The sequence below is a fragment of the Schistocerca gregaria genome, chromosome 9 (genome assembly GCF_023897955.1).
Source record: "Schistocerca gregaria isolate iqSchGreg1 chromosome 9, iqSchGreg1.2, whole genome shotgun sequence".
Taxonomy (NCBI): Eukaryota; Metazoa; Arthropoda; class Insecta; order Orthoptera; family Acrididae; genus Schistocerca; species Schistocerca gregaria.
This window is the reverse complement of record NC_064928.1, coordinates 63203689-63227677: the sequence shown is the minus strand read 5'-3', so window position 1 is coordinate 63227677 and position 23989 is coordinate 63203689.

Genomic DNA, 23989 nt, shown 5'->3' with positions numbered 1-23989 from the left:
AGATAAGTCCGCATGGTGCTTATTGTGTTCAATGCCGATGCAGTTATTGTTTTTCATCAACACACTGAAGGTCACAGATTACAGAATGCCTCCAGATGTGCTTCGGAAACTACTACTAGTCTTCCAGGGAACGATCAAAGCGTAGACAGTTTGAGACATTACTCCCATGGAGAAAAGTCCGCATGGTGCTTATTGTGTTTAATGCCGATGCAATTTTTGTGTTTCATCAACACTCTGAAGGTCCACAAATTACAGAATGCCTCCAGATGTGCTTCGGAAACTACTACTAGTCTTCCAGGGAACGATCAAAGCGTAGACAGTTTGAGACATTACTCCCATGGAGAAAAGTCCGCATGGTGCTTATTGTGTTTAATGCCGATGCAATTTTTGTGTTTCATCAACACTCTGAAGGTCCACAAATTACAGAATGCCTCCAGATGTGCTTCGGAAACTACTACTAGTTTTCCAGTATACGATCAAAGCGTAGACAGTTTAAGACATTACTCCCATGGAGAGAAGTCTGCATGGTGTTTATTGTGTTCAATGCCGATGCAATTTCTGTGTTTCATCCACACTCTGAAGGTCCACAGACTACAGAATGCATCCAGAAGTGCTTCGGAAACTACTACTAGTCTTCCAGTGAACGATCAAAGCGTAGACACTTTAAGATATTACTCCCATGGAGAAAATTCCGCATGGTGCTTATTGTGTTCAATGCCGCTGCAATTATTGTGTTTCATCAACAGTCTAATGGTCCACAGATTACAGAATGCCTCCAGATGTGCTTCAGAAACTAGTACTAGTCTTCCAGTGTACGATTAAGGCGTAGACAGTTTAAGAAATTACTCCCATGGAGAAAAGTCCGCATTGTGCTTATTGTGTTCAATGCCGATGCAATTTTTGTGTTTCATCAATACTCTGAAGGTCCACAGATTACAGAATGCTTCTAGTTGTGCTTCGGAAACTACTACTAGTCCTCCAGTGTACGATCAAAGTGTAGGCAGTTTAAGACATTACTCTCATGGAGAAAATTCCGCATGGTGCTTATTGTGTTCAATGCCGCTGCAATTTTTGTGTTTCATCAACAGTCTGAAGGTCCACAGATTACAGAATGCCTCCAGATGTGCTTCGGAAACTACTACTAGTCTTCCAGTGTACGATCAAAGCGTAGACAGTTTAAGACATTACTCCCATGAAGAAAAGTCAGCATTGTGCATATTGTGTTCAATGCCGATGCAATTTTTGTGTTTCATCAATACTCTGAAGCTCCACAGTTTACAGAATGCTTCCAGATGTGCTTCGGAAACTACTACTAGTCCTCCAGTGTACGATCAAAGTGTAGACAATTTAAGACAGTACTCCCATGGAGAAAAGTCCGCATGGTGCTTATTGTGTTAAATGCCGATGCAATTTCTGTGTTTCATCAACACTCTGAAGGTCCACAGATTACAGAATGCCTCCAGATGTACTTTGGAAACTGCTACTAGTCTTCCAGTGTACAATCAAAGCGTAGACAGTTTAAGACATTACTCCCATGGAGATAAGTCCGCATGGTGCTCATTGTGTTCAATGCCGATGCAGTTTTTGTGTTTCATCAACACACTGAAGGTCCACAGATTACAGAATGCCTCCATATGTGCTTCGGAAACTACTACTAGTCTTCCAGGGAACGATCAAAGCGTAGACAGTTTGAGACATTACTCCCAAGGAGAAGAGTCCGCATGGTGCTTATTGTGTTCAATGCCGAGGCAATATCTGTGTTTCATCAACACTCTGAAGGTCCACAAATTACAGAATGCCTCTAGATGTCCTTCGGAAACTACTGCTAGTCTTCCAGTGAACGATCACAGCGTAGACAGTTTAAGACATTACTCTGATGAAGAAAAGTCCGTATGGTGCCTATTGTGTTCAATGCCGAATCAATTTCTGTGTTTCATCAACACTCTGAAGGTCCACCGATAACAGAATGCATCCAGATGTACTTTGGAAACTGCTACTAGTCTTCCAGTGTACGATCAAAGCGTAGACAGTTTAAGACATTACTCCCATGGAGAAAAGTCCGCATTGTGCTTATTGTGTTCAATGCCGATGCAATTTTTGTGTTTCATCAATACTCTGAAGGTCCACAGATTACAGAATGCCTCCAGATATGCTTCGGAAACTACCACTAGCCTTCCAGGGAACGATCAAAGCGTAGACAATATAAGACATTACTCCCATGGAGAAAAGTCTGCAAGGTGTTTATTGTGTTCAATGTCGATGCAATTTCTGTGTTTCATCAACACTCTGAAGGTCCACAGATTACAGAATGCTTCCAGATGTGCTTCGGAAACTACTACTAGTCCTCCAGTGTACGATCAAAGTGTAGACAGTTTAAGACAGTACTCCCATGGAAAAAAGTCCGCATGGTGCTTATTGTGTTAAATGCCGATGCAATTTTTGTGTTTCATCAACACTCTGAAGGTCCACAGATTACTGAATGCCTCCAGATGTGCTTCGGAAAATACTACTAGTTTTCCAGTGTACGATCAAAGCGTAGACAGTTTAAGACATTACTCCCATGGAGAAAAGTCCGCATGGTGCTTATTGTGTTCAATGCCGATGCAGTTTTTGTGTTTCATCAACACTCTGAACGTCCACAGATTAGAGAATGACTCCAGATGTGCTTCGGAAACTACTGCTAGTCCTCCAGTGTACGATCAAAGTGTAGAAAGTTTAAGACAGTACTCCCATGGAGAAAAGTCAGCATGGTGCTTATTGTGTTAAATGCCGATGCAATTTCTGTGTTTCATCAACACTCTGAAGGTCCACAGATTACAGAAAGCCTTCAGATGTACTTCGGTAACTGCTACTAGTCTTCCAGCGTACAATCAAAGCGTACACAGTTTAAGACATTACTCCCATTGAGATAAGTCCGCATGGTGCTTATTGTGTTCAATGCCGATGCAGTTATTGTTTTTCATCAACACACTGAAGGTCACAGATTACAGAATGCCTCCAGATGTGCTTCGGAAACTACTACTAGTCTTCCAGGGAACGATCAAAGCGTAGACAGTTTGAGACATTACTCCCATGGAGAAAAGTCCGCATGGTGCTTATTGTGTTTAATGCCGATGCAGTTTTTGTGTTTCATCAACACTCTGAAGGTCCACAAATTACAGAATGCCTCCAGATGTGCTTCGGAAACTACTACTAGTTTTCCAGTATACGATCAAAGCGTAGACAGTTTAAGACATTACTCCCATGGAGAGAAGTCTGCATGGTGTTTATTGTGTTCAATGCCGATGCAATTTCTGTGTTTCATCCACACTCTGAAGGTCCACAGACTACAGAATGCATCCAGAAGTGCTTCGGAAACTACTACTAGTCTTCCAGTGAACGATCAAAGCGTAGACACTTTAAGATATTACTCCCATGGAGAAAATTCCGCATGGTGCTTATTGTGTTCAATGCCGCTGCAATTTTTGTGTTTCATCAACAGTCTAATGGTCCACAGATTACAGAATGCCTCCAGATGTGCTTCAGAAACTAGTACTAGTCTTCCAGTGTACGATCAAAGCGTAGACAGTTTAAGACATTACTCCCATGGAGAAAAGTCAGCATTGTGCATATTGTGTTCAATGCCGATGCAATTTTTGTGTTTCATCAATACTCTGAAGCTCCACAGATTACAGAATGCTTCCAGATGTGCTTCGGAAACTACTACTAGTCCTCCAGTGTTCGATCAAAGTTTAGACAATTTAAGACAGTACTCCCATGGAGAAAAGTCCGCATGGTGCTTATTGTGTTAAATGCCGATGCAATTTCTGTGTTTCATCAACACTCTGAAGGTCCACAGATTACAGAATGCCTCCAGATGTACTTTGGAAACTGCTACTAGTCTTCCAGTGTACAATCAAAGCGTAGACAGTTTAAGACATTACTCCCATGGAGATAAGTCCGCATGGTGCTCATTGTGTTCAATGCCGATGCAGTTTTTGTGTTTCATCAACACACTGAAGGTCCACAGATTACAGAATGCCTCCAGATTTGCTTCGGAAACTACTACTAGTCTTCCAGGGAACGATCAAAGCGTAGACAGTTTGAGACAGTACTCCCAAGGAGAAGAGTCCGCATGGTGCTTATTGTGTTCAATGCCGAGGCAATATCTGTGTTTCATCAACACTCTGAAGGTCCACAAAATACAGAATGCCTCTAGATGTCCTTCGGAAACTACTGCTAGTCTTCCAGTGAACGATCACAGCGTAGACAGTTTAAGACATTACTCTGATGAAGAAAAGTCCGTATGGTGCCTATTGTGTTCAATGCCGAATCAATTTCTGTGTTTCATCAACACTCTGAAGGTCCACCGATAACAGAATGCATCCAGATGTACTTTGGAAACTGCTACTAGTCTTCCAGTGTACGATCAAAGCGTAGACAGTTTAAGACATTACTCCCATGGAGAAAAGTCCGCATTGTGCTTATTGTGTTCAATGCCGATGCAATTTTTGTGTTTCATCAATACTCTGAAGGTCCACAGATTACAGAATGCTTCTAGTTGTGCTTCGGAAACTACTACTAGTCCTCCAGTGTACGATCAAAGTGTAGGCAGTTTAAGACATTACTCCCATAGAGAAAAGTCCGCATGGTGCTTATTGTGTTAAATGCCGATGCAATTTCTGTGTTTCATCAACACTCTGAAGGTCCACAGATTACAGAATGCCTCCAGATGTATTTCGGAAACTGCTACTAGTCTTCCAGTGTACAATCAAAGCGTAGACAGTTTAAGACATTACTCCCATGGAGATAAGTCCGCATGGTGCTTATTGTGTTCAATGCCGATGCAGTTTTTGTGTTTCATCAACACACTGAAGGTCCACAGATTACAGAATGCCTCCAGATGTGCTTCGGAAACTACTACTAGTCTTCCATTGAACGATCAAAGCGTAGACAGTTTGAGACATTACTCCCATGGAGAAAAGTACGCATGGTGCATATTGTGCTCAATGCCGATGCAATTTTTGTGTTTCATCAACACTCTGAAGGTCCACAGATTACAGAATGTATCCAGATATGCTTCGGAAACTACTACTAGCTTTCCAGGGAACGATCAAACCGTAGACAATATAAGACATTACTCCCATGGAGAAAAGTCTGCATGGTGTTTATTGTGTTCAATGCCGATGCAATATCTGTGTTTCATCAACACTCTGAAGGTCCACAGATTACAGAATGCATCCAGAAGTGCTTCGGAAACTACTACTAGTCTTCCAGTGAACGATCAAAGCGTAGACACTTTAAGACATTACTCCCATGGAGAAAAGTCCGCATTGTGCTTATTGTGTTCAATGCCGATGCAATTTTTGTGTTTCATCAACACTCTGAAGGTCCACAGATTACAGATTGCATCCAGAAGTGCTTCGGAAACTACTACTAGTCTTCCAGGGAACGATCAAAGCGTAGACACTTTAAGACATTACTCCCATGGAGAAAATTCCGCATGGTGCTTATTGTGTTCAATGCCGCTGCAATTTTTGTGTTTCATCAACACTCTGAAGCTCCACAGATTACAGAGTGCCTCCTGATGTGCTTCGGAAACTACTACTAGTCTTCCAGTGTACGATCAAAGCGTAGACAGTTTAAGACATTACTCCCATGGAGAAAAGTCCGCATTGTGCTTATTGTGTTCAATGCCGATGCAATTTTTGTGTTTCATCAATACTCAGAAGGTCCACAGATTACAGAATGCTTCTAGTTGTGCTTCGGAAACTACTACTAGTCCTCCAGTGTACGATCAAAGTGTAGGCAGTTTAAGACATTACTCCCATAGAGAAAAGTCCGCATGGTGCTTATTGTGTTAAATGCCGATGCAATTTCTGTGTTTCATCAACACTCTGAAGGTCCACAGATTACAGAATGCCTCCAGATGTATTTCGGAAACTGCTACTAGTCTTCCAGTGTACAATCAAAGCGTAGAGAGTTTAAGACATTACTCCCATGGAGATAAGTCCGCATGGTGCTTATTGTGTTCAATGCCGATGCAGTTTTTGTGTTTTATCAACACACTGAAGGTCCACAGATTACAGAATGCCTCCAGATGTGCTTCGGAAACTACTACTAGTCTTCCATTGAACGATCAAAGCGTAGACAGTTTGAGACATTACTCCCATGGAGAAAAGTACGCATGGTCCATATTGTGTTCAATGCCGATGCAATTTTTGTGTTTCATCAACACTCTGAAGGTCCACAGATTACAGAATGTATCCAGATATGCTTCGGAAACTACTACTAGCCTTCCAGGGAACGATCAAACCGTAGACAATATAAGACATTACTCCCATGGAGAAAAGTCTGCATGGTGTTTATTGTGTTCAATGCCGATGCAATATCTGTGTTTCATCAACACTCTGAAGGTCCACAGATTACAGAATGCATCCAGAAGTGCTTCGGAAACTACTACTAGTCTTCCAGTGAACGATCAAAGCGTAGACACTTTAAGACATTACTCCCATGGAGAAAATTCCGCATGGTGCTTATTGTGTTCAATGCCGCTGCAATTTTTGTGTTTCATCAACACTCTGAATGTCCGCAGATTACAGAATGCCTCCAGATGTGCTTCGGAAACTACTACTAGTCTTCCAGTGTACGATCAAAGCGTAGACAGTTTAAGACACTACTCCCATGGAGAAATGTCCGCATTGTGCTTATTGTGTTCAATGCCGATGCAATTTTTGTGTTTCATCAATAATCTGAAGGTCCACAGATTACAGAATGCTTCCAGATGTGCTTCGGAAACTACTGCTAGTCCTCCAGTGTACGATCAAAGTGTAGACAGATTAAGACAGTACTCCCATGGAGAAAAGTCAGCATGGTGCTTATTGTGTTAAATGCCGATGCAATTTCTGTGTTTCATCAACACTCTGAAGGTCCACAGATTACAGAATGCCTCCAGATGTACTTCAGTAACTGCTACTAGTCTTCCAGTGTACAATCAAAGCGTACACAGTTTAAGACATTACTCCCATGGAGATAAGTCCGCATGGTGCTTATTGTGTTCAATGCCGATGCAGTTATTGTTTTTCATCAACACACTGAAGGTCACAGATTACAGAATGCCTCCAGATGTGCTTCGGAAACTACTACTAGTCTTCCAGGGAACGATCAAAGCGTAGACAGTTTGAGACATTACTCCCATGGAGAAAAGTCCGCATGGTGCTTATTGTGTTTAATGCCGATGCAATTTTTGTGTTTCATCAACACTCTGAAGGTCCACAAATTACAGAATGCCTCCAGATGTGCTTCGGAAACTACTACTAGTTTTCCAGTATACGATCAAAGCGTAGACAGTTTAAGACATTGCTCCCATGGAGAGAAGTCTGCATGGTGTTTATTGTGTTCAATGCCGATGCAATTTCTGTGTTTCATCCACACTCTGAAGGTCCACAGATTACAGAATGCATCCAGAAGTGCTTCAGAAACTACTACTAGTCTTCCAGTGAACGATCAAAGCGTAGACACTTTAAGATATTCCTCCCATGGAGAAAATTCCGCATGGTGCTTATTGTGTTCAATGCCGCTGCAATTTTTGTGTTTCATCAACAGTCTGAAGGTCCACAGATTACAGAATGCCTCCAGATGTGCTTCAGAAACTAGTACTAGTCTTCCAGTGTACGATCAAGGCGTAGACAGTTTAAGACATTACTCCCATGGAGAAAAGGCCGCATTGTGCTTATTGTGTTCAATGCCGATGCAATTTTTGTGTTTCATCAATACTCTGAAGGTCCACAGATTACAGAATGCTTCCAGATGTGCTTCGGAAACTACTACTAGTCCTCCAGTGTACGATCAAAGAGTAGACAGTTTAAGACAGTATTCCCATGGAGAAAAGTCCGCATGGTGCTTATTGTGTTAAATGCCGACGCAATTTCTGTGTTTCATCAACACTCTGAAGGTCCACAGATTACAGAATGCCTCCAGATGTACTTCGGAAACTGCTACTAGTCTTCCAGTGTACAATCAAAGCGTAGACAGTTTAAGACATTACTCCCATGGAGATAAGTCCGCATGGTGCTCATTGTGTTCAATGCCGATGCAGTTTTTGTGTTTCATCAACACACTGTCGGTCCACAGATTACAGAATGCTTCCAGATATGCTTCGGAAACTATTTCTAGCCTTCCAGGGAACGATCAAAGCGTAGACAATATAAGACATTACTCCCATGGAGAAAAGTCTGCATGGTGTTTATTGTGTTCAATGTCAATGCAATTTCTGTGTTTCATCAAAACTCTGAAGGTCCACAGATTACAGAATGATTCCAGATGTGCTTCGGAAACTACTACTAGTCCTCCAGTGTACGATCAAAGTGTAGACAGTTTAAGACAGTACTCCCATGGAGAAAAGTCCGCATGGTGCTTATTGTGTTAAATGCCGATGCAGTTTTTGTGTTTCATCAACACTCTGAACGTCCACAGATTAAAGAATGACTCCAGATGTGCTTCGGAAACTACTACTAGTCTTTCAGGGAACGATCAAAGCGTAGACAGTTTGAGACATTACTCCCATGGAGAAAAGTCCGCATGGTGCTTATTGTGTTCAATGCCGATGCAATTTTTGTGTTTCCTCAACACTCTGAAGGTCCACAGATTACAGAATGCATCGAGATATGCTTCGGAAACTACTACTAGTCTTCGAAGGCACTATCAAATCGTAGACTGTTTAAGACATTACTCCCATGGAGAAAAGTCTGCATGGTGCTTATTGTGTTCAATGCCGAGCAATTTTTGTGTTTCATCAATACTCTGAAGGTCCACAGATTACAGAATGCTTCCAGATGTGCTTCGGAAACTACTACTAGCCCTCCAGTGTACGATCGAAGTGTAGGCAGTTTAAGACATTACTCCCTTCGAGAAAAGTCCGCATGGTGCTTATTGTGTTAAATGCCGATGCAATTTCAGTGTTTCATCAACACTCTGAAGGTCCACAGATTACAGAATGCCTCCAGATGTACTTCGGAAACTGCTACTAGTCTTCCAGTGTACAATCAAAGCGTAGACAGTTTAAGACATTACTCCCATGGAGATATATCCGCATGGTGCTTATTGTGTTCAATGCCGATGCAGTTGTTGTGTTTCATCAACACACTAAAGTTCCACAGATTACAGAATGCCTCCAGATGTGCTTCGGAAACTACTACTAGTCTTCCAGGGAACGATCAAAGCGTAGACAGTTTGAGACATTACTCCCATGGAGAAAAGTCGGCATGGTGCTTATTGTGTTCAATGCAGATGCAATTTTTTTGTTTCATCACAACTCTGAAGGTCCACAGATTACAGAATGTATCCAGATATGCTTCGGAAACTACTACTAGCCTTCCAGGGAACGATCAAACCGTAGACAATATAAGACTTTACTCCCATGGAGAAAAGTCTGCATGGTGTTTAATATGTTCAATGCCGATGCAATTTCTGTGTTTCATCCACACTCTGAAGGTCCACAGATTACAGAATGCATCCAGAAGTGCTTCGGAAACTACTACTAGTCTTCCAGTGAACGATCAATGCGTAGACACTTTTAGACATTACTCTCATGGAGAAAATTCCGCATGGTGCTTATTGGGTTCAATGCCGCTGCAATTTTTGTGTTTCATCAACAGTCTGAAGGTCCACAGATTGCAGAATGCCTCCAGATGTGCTTCGGAAACTACTACTAGTCCTCCAGTGTACGATCAAAGTGTAGACAGTTTAAGACAGTACTCCCATGGAGAAAAGTCCGCATGGTGCTTATTGTGTTAAATGCCGATGCAATTTCTGTGTTTCATCAACACTCTGAAGGTCCACAGATTACAGAATGCCTCCAGATGTACTTCAGAAACTGCTACTAGTCTTCCAGTGTACAATCAAAGCGTAGACACTTTAAGACATTACTCCCATGGAGATAAGTCCGCATGGTGCTCATTGTGTTCAATGCTGATGCAGTTTTTGTGTTTCATCAACACACTGAAGGTCCACAGATTACAGAATGCCTCCAGATATACTTCGGAAACTACTACTAGCCTTCCAGGGAACGATCAAAGCGTAGACAATATAAGACATTACTCCCATGGAGAAAAGTCTGCATGGTGTTTATTGTGTTCAATGTCGATGCAATTTCTGTGTTTCATCAACACTCTGATGGTCCACAGATTACAGAATGCTTCCAGATGTGCTTCGGAAACAACTACTAGTCTTCCAGTGTACGATCAAAGTGTAGACAGTTTAAGACAGTACTCCTATGGAAAAAAGTCCGCATGGTGCTTATTGTGTTAAATGCCGATGCAATTTTTGTGTTTCATCAACACTCTGAAGGTCCACAGATTACAGAATGACTCCAGATGTGCTTCGGAAAATACTACTAGTCTTCCAGTGTACGATCAAAGCGTAGACAGTTTAAGACATTACTCCCATGGAGAAAAGTCCGCATGGTGCTTATTGTGTTCAATGCCGATGCAGTTTTTGTGTTTCATCAACACTCTGAACGTCCACAGATTAGAGAATGACTCCAGATGTGCTTCGGAAACTACTACTAGTCTTCCATTGAACGATCAAAGCGTAGACAGTTTGAGACATTACTCCCATGGAGAAAAGTCCGCATGGTGCTTATTGTGTTCAATGCCGATGCAATTTTTGTGTTTCATCAACACTCTGAAGGTCCACAGATTACAGAATGCATCCAGATGCGCTTCGGAAACTACTACTAGTCTTCCAGTGTGCGATCAAAGCGTAGACAGTTTAAGACTTTACTCTCATGGAGAAAAGTCCGTATGGTGCCTATTGTGTTCAATGCCGAATCAATTTCTGTGCTTCATCAACACTCTGAAGGTCCAGAGATAACAGAATGCATCCAGATATGCTTCGGAAACTACTACTAGTCTTCCAGGGAACGATCAAAAAGTAGACACTTTAAGACATTACTCCCAAGGAGAAGAGTCCGCATGGTGCTTATAGTGTTCAATGTCGATGCAATATCTGTGTTTCATCAACACTCTGAAGGTCCACAAATTACAGAATGCCTCCAGATGTCCTTCGGAAACTAATGCTAGTCTTCCAGTGAACGATCACAGCGTAGACAGTTTAAGACATTACTCTGATGAAGAAAAGTCCGTATGGTGCCTATTGTGTTCAATGCCGAATCAATTTCTGTGTTTCATCAACACTCTGAAGGTCCACAGATTACAAAATGCATCCAGAAGTGCTTCGGAAACTACTACTAGTCTTCCAGGGAACGATCAGAGCGTAGACACTTTAAGACATTACTCCCATGGAGAAAATTCCGCATGGTGCTTATTGTGTTCAATGCCGCTGCAATTTTTGTGTTTCATCAACACTCTGAAGGTCCACAGATTACAGAATGCCTCCTGATGTGCTTCGGAAACTACTACTAGTCTTCCAGTGTACGATCAAAGCGTAGACAGTTTAAGTCATTACTCCCATGGAGAAAAGTCCGCATGGTGCTTATTGTGTTAAATGCCGATGCAATTTCTGTGTTTCATCAACACTCTGAAGGTCCACAGATTACAGAATGCCTCCAGATGTATTTCGGAAACTGCTACTAGTCTTCCAGTGTACAATCAAAGCGTAGACAGTTTAAGACATTACTCCTATGGAGATAAGTCCGCATGGTGCTTATTGTGTTCAATGCCGATGCAGTTTTTGTGTTTTATCAACACACTGAAGGTCCACAGATTACAGAATGCCTCCAGATGTGCTTCGGAAACTACTACTAGTCTTCCATTGAACGATCACAGCGTAGACAGTTTGAGACATTACTCCCATGGAGAAAAGTACGCATGGTCCATATTGTGTTCAATGCCGATGCAATTTTTGTGTTTCATCAACACTCTGAAGGTCCACAGATTACAGAATGTATCCAGATATGCTTCGGAAACTACTACTAGCCTTCCAGGGAACGATCAAACCGTAGACAATATAAGACATTACTCCCATGGAGAAAAGTCTGCATGGTGTTTATTGTGTTCAATGCCGATGCAATATCTGTGTTTCATCAACACTCTGAAGGTCCACAGATTACAGAATGCATCCAGAAGTGCTTCGGAAACTACTACTAGTCTTCCAGTGAACGATCAAAGCGTAGACACTTTAAGACATTACTCCCATGGAGAAAATTCCGCATGGTGCTTATTGTGTTCAAAGCCGCTGCAATTTTTGTGTTTCATCAACACTCTGAATGTCCGCAGATTACAGAATGCCTCCAGATGTGCTTCGGAAACTACTACTAGTCTTCCAGTGTACGATCAAAGCGTAGACAGTTTAAGACACTACTCCCATGGAGAAATGTCCGCATTGTGCTTATTGTGTTCAATGCCGATGCCATTTTTGTGTTTCATCAATAATCTGAAGGTCCACAGATTACAGAATGCTTCCAGATGTGCTTCGGAAACTACTGCTAGTCCTCCAGTGTACGATCAAAGTGTAGACAGATTAAGACAGTACTCCCATGGAGAAAAGTCAGCATGGTGCTTATTGTGTTAAATGCCGATGCAATTTCTGTGTTTCATCAACACTCTGAAGGTCCACAGATTACAGAATGCCTCCAGATGTACTTCGGTAACTGCTACTAGTCTTCCAGTGTACAATCAAAGCGTACACAGTTTAAGACATTACTCCCATGGAGATAAGTCCGCATGGTGCTTATTGTGTTCAATGCCGATGCAGTTATTGTTTTTCATCAACACACTGAAGGTCACAGATTACAGAATGCCTCCAGATGTGCTTCGGAAACTACTACTAGTCTTCCAGGGAACGATCAAAGCGTAGACAGTTTGAGACATTACTCCCATGGAGAAAAGTCCGCATGGTGCTTATTGTGTTTAATGCCGATGCAATTTTTGTGTTTCATCAACACTCTGAAGGTCCACAAATTACAGAATGCCTCCAGATGTGCTTCGGAAACTACTACTAGTTTTCCAGTATACGATCAAAGCGTAGACAGTTTAAGACATTGCTCCCATGGAGAGAAGTCTGCATGGTGTTTATTGTGTTCAATGCCGATGCAATTTCTGTGTTTCATCCACACTCTGAAGGTCCACAGATTACAGAATGCATCCAGAAGTGCTTCGGAAACTACTACTAGTCTTCCAGTGAACGATCAAAGCGTAGACACTTTAAGATATTCCTCCCATGGAGAAAATTCCGCATGGTGCTTATTGTGTTCAATGCCGCTGCAATTTTTGTGTTTCATCAACAGTCTGAAGGTCCACAGATTACAGAATGCCTCCAGATGTGCTTCAGAAACTAGTACTAGTCTTCCAGTGTACGATCAAGGCGTAGACAGTTTAAGACATTACTCCCATGGAGAAAAGGCCGCATTGTGCTTATTGTGTTCAATGCCGATGCAATTTTTGTGTTTCATCAATACTCTGAAGGTCCACAGATTACAGAATGCTTCCAGATGTGCTTCGGAAACTACTACTAGTCCTCCAGTGTACGATCAAAGTGTAGACAGTTTAAGACAGTATTCCCATGGAGAAAAGTCCGCATGGTGCTTATTGTGTTAAATGCCGACGCAATTTCTGTGTTTCATCAACACTCTGAAGGTCCACAGATTACAGAATGCCTCCAGATGTACTTCGGAAACTGCTACTAGTCTTCCAGTGTACAATCAAAGCGTAGACAGTTTAAGACATTACTCCCATGGAGATAAGTCCGCATGGTGCTCATTGTGTTCAATGCCGATGCAGTTTTTGTGTTTCATCAACACACTGTCGGTCCACAGATTACAGAATGCTTCCAGATATGCTTCGGAAACTATTTCTAGCCTTCCAGGGAACGATCAAAGCGTAGACAATATAAGACATTACTCCCATGGAGAAAAGTCTGCATGGTGTTTATTGTGTTCAATGTCAATGCAATTTCTGTGTTTCATCAAAACTCTGAAGGTCCACAGATTACAGAATGCTTCCAGATGTGCTTCGGAAACTACTACTAGTCCTCCAGTGTACGATCAAAGTGTAGACAGTTTAAGACAGTACTCCCATGGAGAAAAGTCCGCATGGTGCTTATTGTGTTAAATGCCGATGCAGTTTTTGTGTTTCATCAACACTCTGAACGTCCACAGATTAAAGAATGACTCCAGATGTGCTTCGGAAACTACTACTAGTCTTTCAGGGAACGATCAAAGCGTAGACAGTTTGAGACATTACTCCCATGGAGAAAAGTCCGCATGGTGCTTATTGTGTTCAATGCCGATGCAATTTTTGTGTTTCCTCAACACTCTGAAGGTCCACAGATTACAGAATGCATCGAGATATGCTTCGGAAACTACTACTAGTCTTCGAAGGCACTATCAAATCGTAGACTGTTTAAGACATTACTCCCATGGAGAAAAGTCTGCATGGTGCTTATTGTGTTCAATGCCGAGCAATTTTTGTGTTTCATCAATACTCTGAAGGTCCACAGATTACAGAATGCTTCCAGATGTGCTTCGGAAACTACTACTAGCCCTCCAGTGTACGATCAAAGTGTAGGCAGTTTAAGACATTACTCCCTTCGAGAAAAGTCCGCATGGGGCTTATTGTGTTAAATGCCGATGCAATTTCAGTGTTTCATCAACACTCTGAAGGTCCACAGATTACAGAATGCCTCCAGATGTACTTCGGAAACTGCTACTAGTCTTCCAGTGTACAATCAAAGCGTAGACAGTTTAAGACATTACTCCCATGGAGATATATCCGCATGGTGCTTATTGTGTTCAATGCCGATGCAGTTGTTGTGTTTCATCAACACACTAAAGTTCCACAGATTACAGAATGCCTCCAGATGTGTTACGGAAACTACTACTAGTCTTCCAGGGAACGATCAAAGCGTAGACAGTTTGAGACATTACTCCCATGGAGAAAAGTCGGCATGGTGCTTATTGTGTTCAATGCAGATGCAATTTTTTTGTTTCATCACAACTCTGAAGGTCCACAGATTACAGAATGTATCCAGATATGCTTCGGAAACTACTACTAGCCTTCCAGGGAACGATCAAACCGTAGACAATATAAGACATTACTCCCATGGAGAAAAGTCTGCATGGTGTTTAATATGTTCAATGCCGATGCAATTTCTGTGTTTCATCCACACTCTGAAGGTCCACAGATTACAGAATGCATCCAGAAGTGCTTCGGAAACTACTACTAGTCTTCCAGTGAACGATCAATGCGTAGACACTTTTAGACATTACTCTCATGGAGAAAATTCCGCATGGTGCTTATTGGGTTCAATGCCGCTGCAATTTTTGTGTTTCATCAACAGTCTGAAGGTCCACAGATTGCAGAATGCCTCCAGATGTGCTTCGGAAACTACTACTAGTCCTCCAGTGTACGATCAAAGTGTAGACAGTTTAAGACAGTACTCCCATGGAGAAAAGTCCGCATGGTGCTTATTGTGTTAAATGCCGATGCAATTTCTGTGTTTCATCAACACTCTGAAGGTCCACAGATTACAGAATGCCTCCAGATGTACTTCAGAAACTGCTACTAGTCTTCCAGTGTACAATCAAAGCGTAGACACTTTAAGACATTACTCCCATGGAGATAAGTCCGCATGGTGCTCATTGTGTTCAATGCTGATGCAGTTTTTGTGTTTCATCAACACACTGAAGGTCCACAGATTACAGAATGCCTCCAGATATACTTCGGAAACTACTACTAGCCTTCCAGGGAACGATCAAAGCGTAGACAATATAAGACATTACTCCCATGGAGAAAAGTCTGCATGGTGTTTAATATGTTCAATGTCGATGCAATTTCTGTGTTTCATCAACACTCTGATGGTCCACAGATTACAGAATGCTTCCAGATGTGCTTCGGAAACAACTACTAGTCTTCCAGTGTACGATCAAAGTGTAGACAGTTTAAGACAGTACTCCTATGGAAAAAAGTCCGCATGGTGCTTATTGTGTTAAATGCCGATGCAATTTTTGTGTTTCATCAACACTCTGAAGGTCCACAGATTACAGAATGACTCCAGATGTGCTTCGGAAAATACTACTAGTCTTCCAGTGTACGATCAAAGCGTAGACAGTTTAAGACATTACTCCCATGGAGAAAAGTCCGCATGGTGCTTATTGTGTTCAATGCCGATGCAGTTTTTGTGTTTCATCAACACTCTGAACGTCCACAGATTAGAGAATGACTCCAGATGTGCTTCGGAAACTACTACTAGTCTTCCATTGAACGATCAAAGCGTAGACAGTTTGAGACATTACTCCCATGGAGAAAAGTCCGCATGGTGCTTATTGTGTTCAATGCCGATGCAATTTTTGTGTTTCATCAACACTCTGAAGGTCCACAGATTACAGAATGCATCCAGATGCGCTTCGGAAACTACCACTAGTCTTCCAGTGTGCGATCAAAGCGTAGACAGTTTAAGACTTTACTCTCATGGAGAAAAGTCCGTATGGTGCCTATTGTGTTCAATGCCGAATCAATTTCTGTGCTTCATCAACACTCTGAAGGTCCAGAGATAACAGAATGCATCCAGATATGCTTCGGAAACTACTACTAGTCTTCCAGTGAACGATCAATGCGTAGACACTTTTAGACATTACTCTCATGGAGAAAATTCCGCATGGTGCTTATTGGGTTCAATGCCGCTGCAATTTTTGTGTTTCATCAACACTCTGAATGTCCGCAGATTACAGAATGCCTCCAGATGTGCTTCGGAAACTACTACTAGTCTTCCAGTGTACGATCAAAGCGTAGACAGTTTAAGACACTACTCCCATGGAGAAATGTCCGCATTGTGCTTATTGTGTTCAATGCCGATGCCATTTTTGTGTTTCATCAATAATCTGAAGGTCCACAGATTACAGAATGCTTCCAGATGTGCTTCGGAAACTACTGCTAGTCCTCCAGTGTACGATCAAAGTGTAGACAGATTAAGACAGTACTCCCATGGAGAAAAGTCAGCATGGTGCTTATTGTGTTAAATGCCGATGCAATTTCTGTGTTTCATCAACACTCTGAAGGTCCACAGATTACAGAATGCCTCCAGATGTACTTCGGTAACTGCTACTAGTCTTCCAGTGTACAATCAAAGCGTACACAGTTTAAGACATTACTCCCATGGAGATAAGTCCGCATGGTGCTTATTGTGTTCAATGCCGATGCAGTTATTGTTTTTCATCAACACACTGAAGGTCACAGATTACAGAATGCCTCCAGATGTGCTTCGGAAACTACTACTAGTCTTCCAGGGAACGATCAAAGCGTAGACAGTTTGAGACATTACTCCCATGGAGAAAAGTCCGCATGGTGCTTATTGTGTTTAATGCCGATGCAATTTTTGTGTTTCATCAACACTCTGAAGGTCCACAAATTACAGAATGCCTCCAGATGTGCTTCGGAAACTACTACTAGTTTTCCAGTATACGATCAAAGCGTAGACAGTTTAAGACATTGCTCCCATGGAGAGAAGTCTGCATGGTGTTTATTGTGTTCAATGCCGATGCAATTTCTGTGTTTCATCCACACTCTGAAGGTCCACAGATTACAGAATGCATCCAGAAGTGCTTCGGAAACTACTACTAGTCTTCCAGTGAACGATCAAAGCGTAGACACTTTAAGATATTCCTCCCATGGAGAAAATTCCGCATGGTGCTTATTGTGTTCAATGCCGCTGCAATTTTTGTGTTTCATCAACAGTCTGAAGGTCCACAGATTACAGAATGCCTCCAGATGTGCTTCAGAAACTAGTACTAGTCTTCCAGTGTACGATCAAGGCGTAGACAGTTTAAGACATTACTCCCATGGAGAAAAGGCCGCATTGTGCTTATTGTGTTCAATGCCGATGCAATTTTTGTGTTTCATCAATACTCTGAAGGTCCACAGATTACAGAATGCTTCCAGATGTGCTTCGGAAACTACTACTAGTCCTCCAGTGTACGATCAAAGTGTAGACAGTTTAAGACAGTATTCCCATGGAGAAAAGTCCGCATGGTGCTTATTGTGTTAAATGCCGACGCAATTTCTGTGTTTCATCAACACTCTGAAGGTCCACAGATTACAGAATGCCTCCAGATGTACTTCGGAAACTGCTACTAGTCTTCCAGTGTACAATCAAAGCGTAGACAGTTTAAGACATTACTCCCATGGAGATAAGTCCGCATGGTGCTCATTGTGTTCAATGCCGATGCAGTTTTTGTGTTTCATCAACACACTGTCGGTCCACAGATTACAGAATGCTTCCAGATATGCTTCGGAAACTATTTCTAGCCTTCCAGGGAACGATCAAAGCGTAGACAATATAAGACATTACTCCCATGGAGAAAAGTCTGCATGGTGTTTATTGTGTTCAATGTCAATGCAATTTCTGTGTTTCATCAAAACTCTGAAGGTCCACAGATTACAGAATGCTTCCAGATGTGCTTCGGAAACTACTACTAGTCCTCCAGTGTACGATCAAAGTGTAGACAGTTTAAGACAGTACTCCCATGGAGAAAAGTCCGCATGGTGCTTATTGTGTTAAATGCCGATGCAGTTTTTGTGTTTCATCAACACTCTGAACGTCCACAGATTAAAGAATGACTCCAGATGTGCTTCGGAAACTACTACTAGTCTTTCAGGGAACGATCAAAGCGTAGACAGTTTGAGACATTACTCCCATGGAGAAAAGTCCGCATGGTGCTTATTGTGTTCAATGCCGATGCAATTTTTGTGTTTCCTCAACACTCTGAAGGTCCACAGATTACAGAATGCATCGAGATATGCTTCGGAAACTACTACTAGTCTTCGAAGGCACTATCAAATCGTAGACTGTTTAAGACATTACTCCCATGGAGAAAAGTCTGCATGGTGCTTATTGTGTTCAATGCCGAGCAATTTTTGTGTTTCATCAATACTCTGAAGGTCCACAGATTACAGAATGCTTCCAGATGTGCTTCGGAAACTACTACTAGCCCTCCAGTGTACGATCAAAGTGTAGGCAGTTTAAGACATTACTCCCTTCGAGAAAAGTCCGCATGGTGCTTATTGTGTTAAATGCCGATGCAATTTCAGTGTTTCATCAACACTCTGAAGGTCCACAGATTACAGAATGCCTCCAGATGTACTTCGGAAACTGCTACTAGTCTTCCAGTGTACAATCAAAGCGTAGACAGTTTAAGACATTACTCCCATGGAGATATATCCGCATGGTGCTTATTGTGTTCAATGCCGATGCAGTTGTTGTGTTTCATCAACACACTAAAGTTCCACAGATTACAGAATGCCTCCAGATGTGCTACGGAAACTACTACTAGTCTTCCAGGGAACGATCAAAGCGTAGACAGTTTGAGACATTACTCCCATGGAGAAAAGTCGGCATGGTGCTTATTGTGTTCAATGCAGATGCAATTTTTTTGTTTCATCACAACTCTGAAGGTCCACAGATTACAGAATGTATCCAGATATGCTTCGGAAACTACTACTAGTCTTCCAGGGAACGATCAAACCGTAGACAATATAAGACATTACTCCCATGGAGAAAAGTCTGCATGGTGTTTAATATGTTCAATGCCGATGCAATTTCTGTGTTTCATCCACACTCTGAAGGTCCACAGATTACAGAATGCATCCAGAAGTGCTTCGGAAACTACTACTAGTCTTCCAGTGAACGATCAATGCGTAGACACTTTTAGACATTACTCTCATGGAGAAAATTCCGCATGGTGCTTATTGGGTTCAATGCCGCTGCAATTTTTGTGTTTCATCAACAGTCTGAAGGTCCACAGATTGCAGAATGCCTCCAGATGTGCTTCGGAAACTACTACTAGTCCTCCAGTGTACGATCAAAGTGTAGACAGTTTAAGACAGTACTCCCATGGAGAAAAGTCCGCATGGTGCTTATTGTGTTACATGCCGATGCAATTTCTGTGTTTCATCAACACTCTGAAGGTCCACAGATTACAGAATGCCTCCAGATGTACTTCAGAAACTGCTACTAGTCTTCCAGTGTACAATCAAAGCGTAGACACTTTAAGACATTACTCCCATGGAGATAAGTCCGCATGGTGCTCATTGTGTTCAATGCTGATGCAGTTTTTGTGTTTCATCAACACACTGAAGGTCCACAGATTACAGAATGCCTCCAGATATACTTCGGAAACTACTACTAGCCTTCCAGGGAACGATCAAAGCGTAGACAATATAAGACATTACTCCCATGGAGAAAAGTCTGCATGGTGTTTATTGTGTTCAATGTCGATGCAATTACTGTGTTTCATCAACACTCTGATGGTCCACAGATTACAGAATGCTTCCAGATGTGCTTCGGAAACAACTACTAGTCTTCCAGTGTACGATCAAAGTGTAGACAGTTTAAGACAGTACTCCTATGGAAAAAAGTCCGCATGGTGCTTATTGTGTTAAATGCCGATGCAATTTTTGTGTTTCATCAACACTCTGAAGGTCCACAGATTACAGAATGACTCCAGATGTGCTTCGGAAAATACTACTAGTCTTCCAGTGTACGATCAAAGCGTAGACAGTTTAAGACATTACTCCCATGGAGAAAAGTCCGCATGGTGCTTATTGTGTTCAATGCCGATGCAGTTTTTGTGTTTCATCAACACTCTGAACGTCCACAGATTAGAGAATGACTCCAGATGTGCTTCGGAAACTACTACTAGTCTTCCATTGAACGATCAAAGCGTAGACAGTTTGAGACATTACTCCCATGGAGAAAAGTCCGCATGGTGCTTATTGTGTTCAATGCCGATGCAATTTTTGTGTTTCATCAACACTCTGAAGGTCCACAGATTACAGAATGCATCCAGATGCGCTTCGGAAACTACCACTAGTCTTCCAGTGTGCGATCAAAGCGTAGACAGTTTAAGACTTTACTCTCATGGAGAAAAGTCCGTATGGTGCCTATTGTGTTCAATGCCGAATCAATTTCTGTGCTTCATCAACACTCTGAAGGTCCAGAGATAACAGAATGCATCCAGATATGCTTCGGAAACTACTACTAGTCTTCCAGGGAACGATCAAAGCGTAGACACTTTAAGACATTACTCCCAAGGAGAAGAGTCCGCATGGTGCTTATAGTGTTCAATGTCGATGCAATATCTGTGTTTCATCAACACTCTGAAGGTCCACAAATTACAGAATGCCTCCAGATGTCCTTCGGAAACTAATGCTAGTCTTCCAGTGAACGATCACAGCGTAGACAGTTTAAGACATTACTCTGATGAAGAAAAGTCCGTATGGTGCCTATTGTGTTCAATGCCGAATCAATTTCTGTGTTTCATCAACACTCTGAAGGTCCACAGATTACAAAATGCATCCAGAAGTGCTTCGGAAACTACTACTAGTCTTCCAGGGAACGATCAGAGCGTAGACACTTTAAGACATTACTCCCATGGAGAAAATTCCGCATGGTGCTTATTGTGTTCAATGCCGCTGCAATTTTTGTGTTTCATCACCACTCTGAAGGTCCACAGATTACAGAATGCCTCCTGATGTGCTTAGGAAACTACTACTAGTCTTCCAGTGTACGATCAAAGCGTAGACAGTTTAAGTCATTACTCCCATGGAGAAAAGTCCGCATTGTGCTTATTGTGTTCAATGCCGATGCAATTTTTGTGTTTCATCAACACTCTGAAGGTCCACAGAGTACAGAATGCCTCCAGATGTGCTTCGGAAACTACTACTAGTCTTCCAGGGAACGATCAAACCGTAGACAATATAAGACATTACTCCCATGGAGAAAAGTCTGCATGGTGTTTATTGTGTTCAATGCCGATGCAATTTCTGTGTTTCATCAACACTCTGAAGGTCCACAGATTACAGAATGCATACAGAAGAGCTTCGGAAACTACTACTAGTCTTCCAGTGAACGATCAAAGCGTAGACACATTAAGACATTACTCCCATGGAGAAAATTCCGCATGGTGCTTATTGTGTTCAATGCCGCTGCAATTTTTGTGTTTCATCAACACTCTGAAGGTCCACAGATTACAGAATGCCTCCAGATGTGCTTCGGAAACTACTACTAGTCTTCCAGTGTACGAAAAAAGCGTAGACAGTTTAAGACACTACTCGCATGGAGAAAAGTCCGCATTGTGCTTATTGTGTTCAATGCCGATGCAATTTTTGGGTTTCATCAATACTCTGATGGTCCACAGATTACAGAATGCTTCCAGATGTGCTTCGGAAACTACTACTAGTCCTCCAGTGTACGATCAATGTGTAGACAGTTTAAGACAGTACTTCCATGGAGAAAAGTCCGCATGGTGCTTACTGTGTTAAATGCCGATGCAATTTCTGTGTTTCATCAACACTCTGAAGGTCCACAGATTACAGAATTCCTCCTGATGTACTTCGGTAACTGCTACTAGTCTTCCAGTGTACGATCAAAGTGTAGACAGTTTAAGACAGTACTCCCATAGAGAAAAGTCCGCATGGTGCTTATTGTGTTAAATGCCGACGCAATTTCTGTGTTTCATCAACACTCTGAAGGTTCACAGATTAAAGAATGCCTCCAGATGTACTTCGGAAACTGCTACTAGTCTTCCAGTGTACAATCAAAGCGTAGACAGTTTAAGACATTACTCCCATGGAAAGAAGTCCGCATGGTGCTCATTGTGTTCAATGCCGATGCAGTTTTTGTGTTTCATCAACACACTGAAGGTCCACAGATTACAGAATGCCTCCAGATATGCTTCGGAAACTACTACTAGCCTTCCAGGGAACGATCAAAGCGTAGACAATATAAGACATTACTCCCATGGAGAAAAGTCTGCACGGTGTTTATTGTGTTCAATGTCGATGCAATTTCTGTGTTTCATCAACATTCTGAAGGTCCACAGATTACAGAATGCTTCCAGATGTGCTTCGGAAACGACTACTAGTCCTCCAGTGTACGATCAATGTGTAGACAGTTTAAGACATTACTCCCATGGAGAAAAGTCCGCATGGTGCTTATTGTGTTAAATGCCGATGCAGTTTTGGTGTTTCATCAACACTCTGAACGTCCACAGATTAGAGAATGACTCCAGATGTGCTTCGGAAACTACTACTAGTCTTCCAGGGAACGATCAAAGCGTAGACAGTTTGAGACATTACTCCCATTGAGATAAGTCCGCATGGTGCTTATTGTGTTCAATGCCGATGCAATTTTTGTGTTTCATCAACACTGTGATGGTCCACAGATTACAGAATGCATCCAGATGTGCTTCGGAAACTACTACTAGTCTTCCAGTGTACGATCAAAGCGTAGACAGTTTAAGACATTACTCTCATGGAGAAAAGTCCGTATGGTGAAAATTGTTTTCAATGCCGAATCAATTTCTGTGCTTCATCAACACTCTGAAGGTCCAGAGATAACAGAATGCATCCAGATATGCTTCGGAAACTACTACTAGTCTTCCAGTGTACAATCAAAGCGTAGACAGTTTAAGACATTACTCTCAAGGAGACGAGTCCGCATGGTGCTTATTGTGTTCAATGCCGCTGCAATTTTTGTATTCCATCAATACTCTGAAGGTCCACAGATTACAGAATGCCACCAGATGTGCTTCGGAAACTACTACGAGTCTTTCAGGGAACGATCAATGAGTAGACAGTTTGAGATGTTACTCCCATGGAGAAAAGTCAGCATGGTTCTTATTGTATACAATTCCGAAGCAATTTCTGTGTTTCATCAACACTCTGAAGGTCCACATATTACAGAATGCATCCAGATGTGCTTCAGAAACTACTACTAGTCTTCCAGTGAACGATCAAAGCGTAGACAGTTGAAGGCATTACTCCCATGGAGAAAAGTCCGCATGGTGCTTATTGTGTTCAATGCCGATGCAATTTTCGTGTTTCATCAACACTCTGAAGGTCCACAGATTACAGAATACATCCAGTTGTGCTTCGGAAACTACTACTAATCTTCCAGTGAACGATCAAAGCGTAGACAGTTTAAGACATCACTCCCATGGAGAGAAGTCCGCTAGGTGCTTATTGTGTTCAATGCCGATGCAATTTTTGTGTTTCAT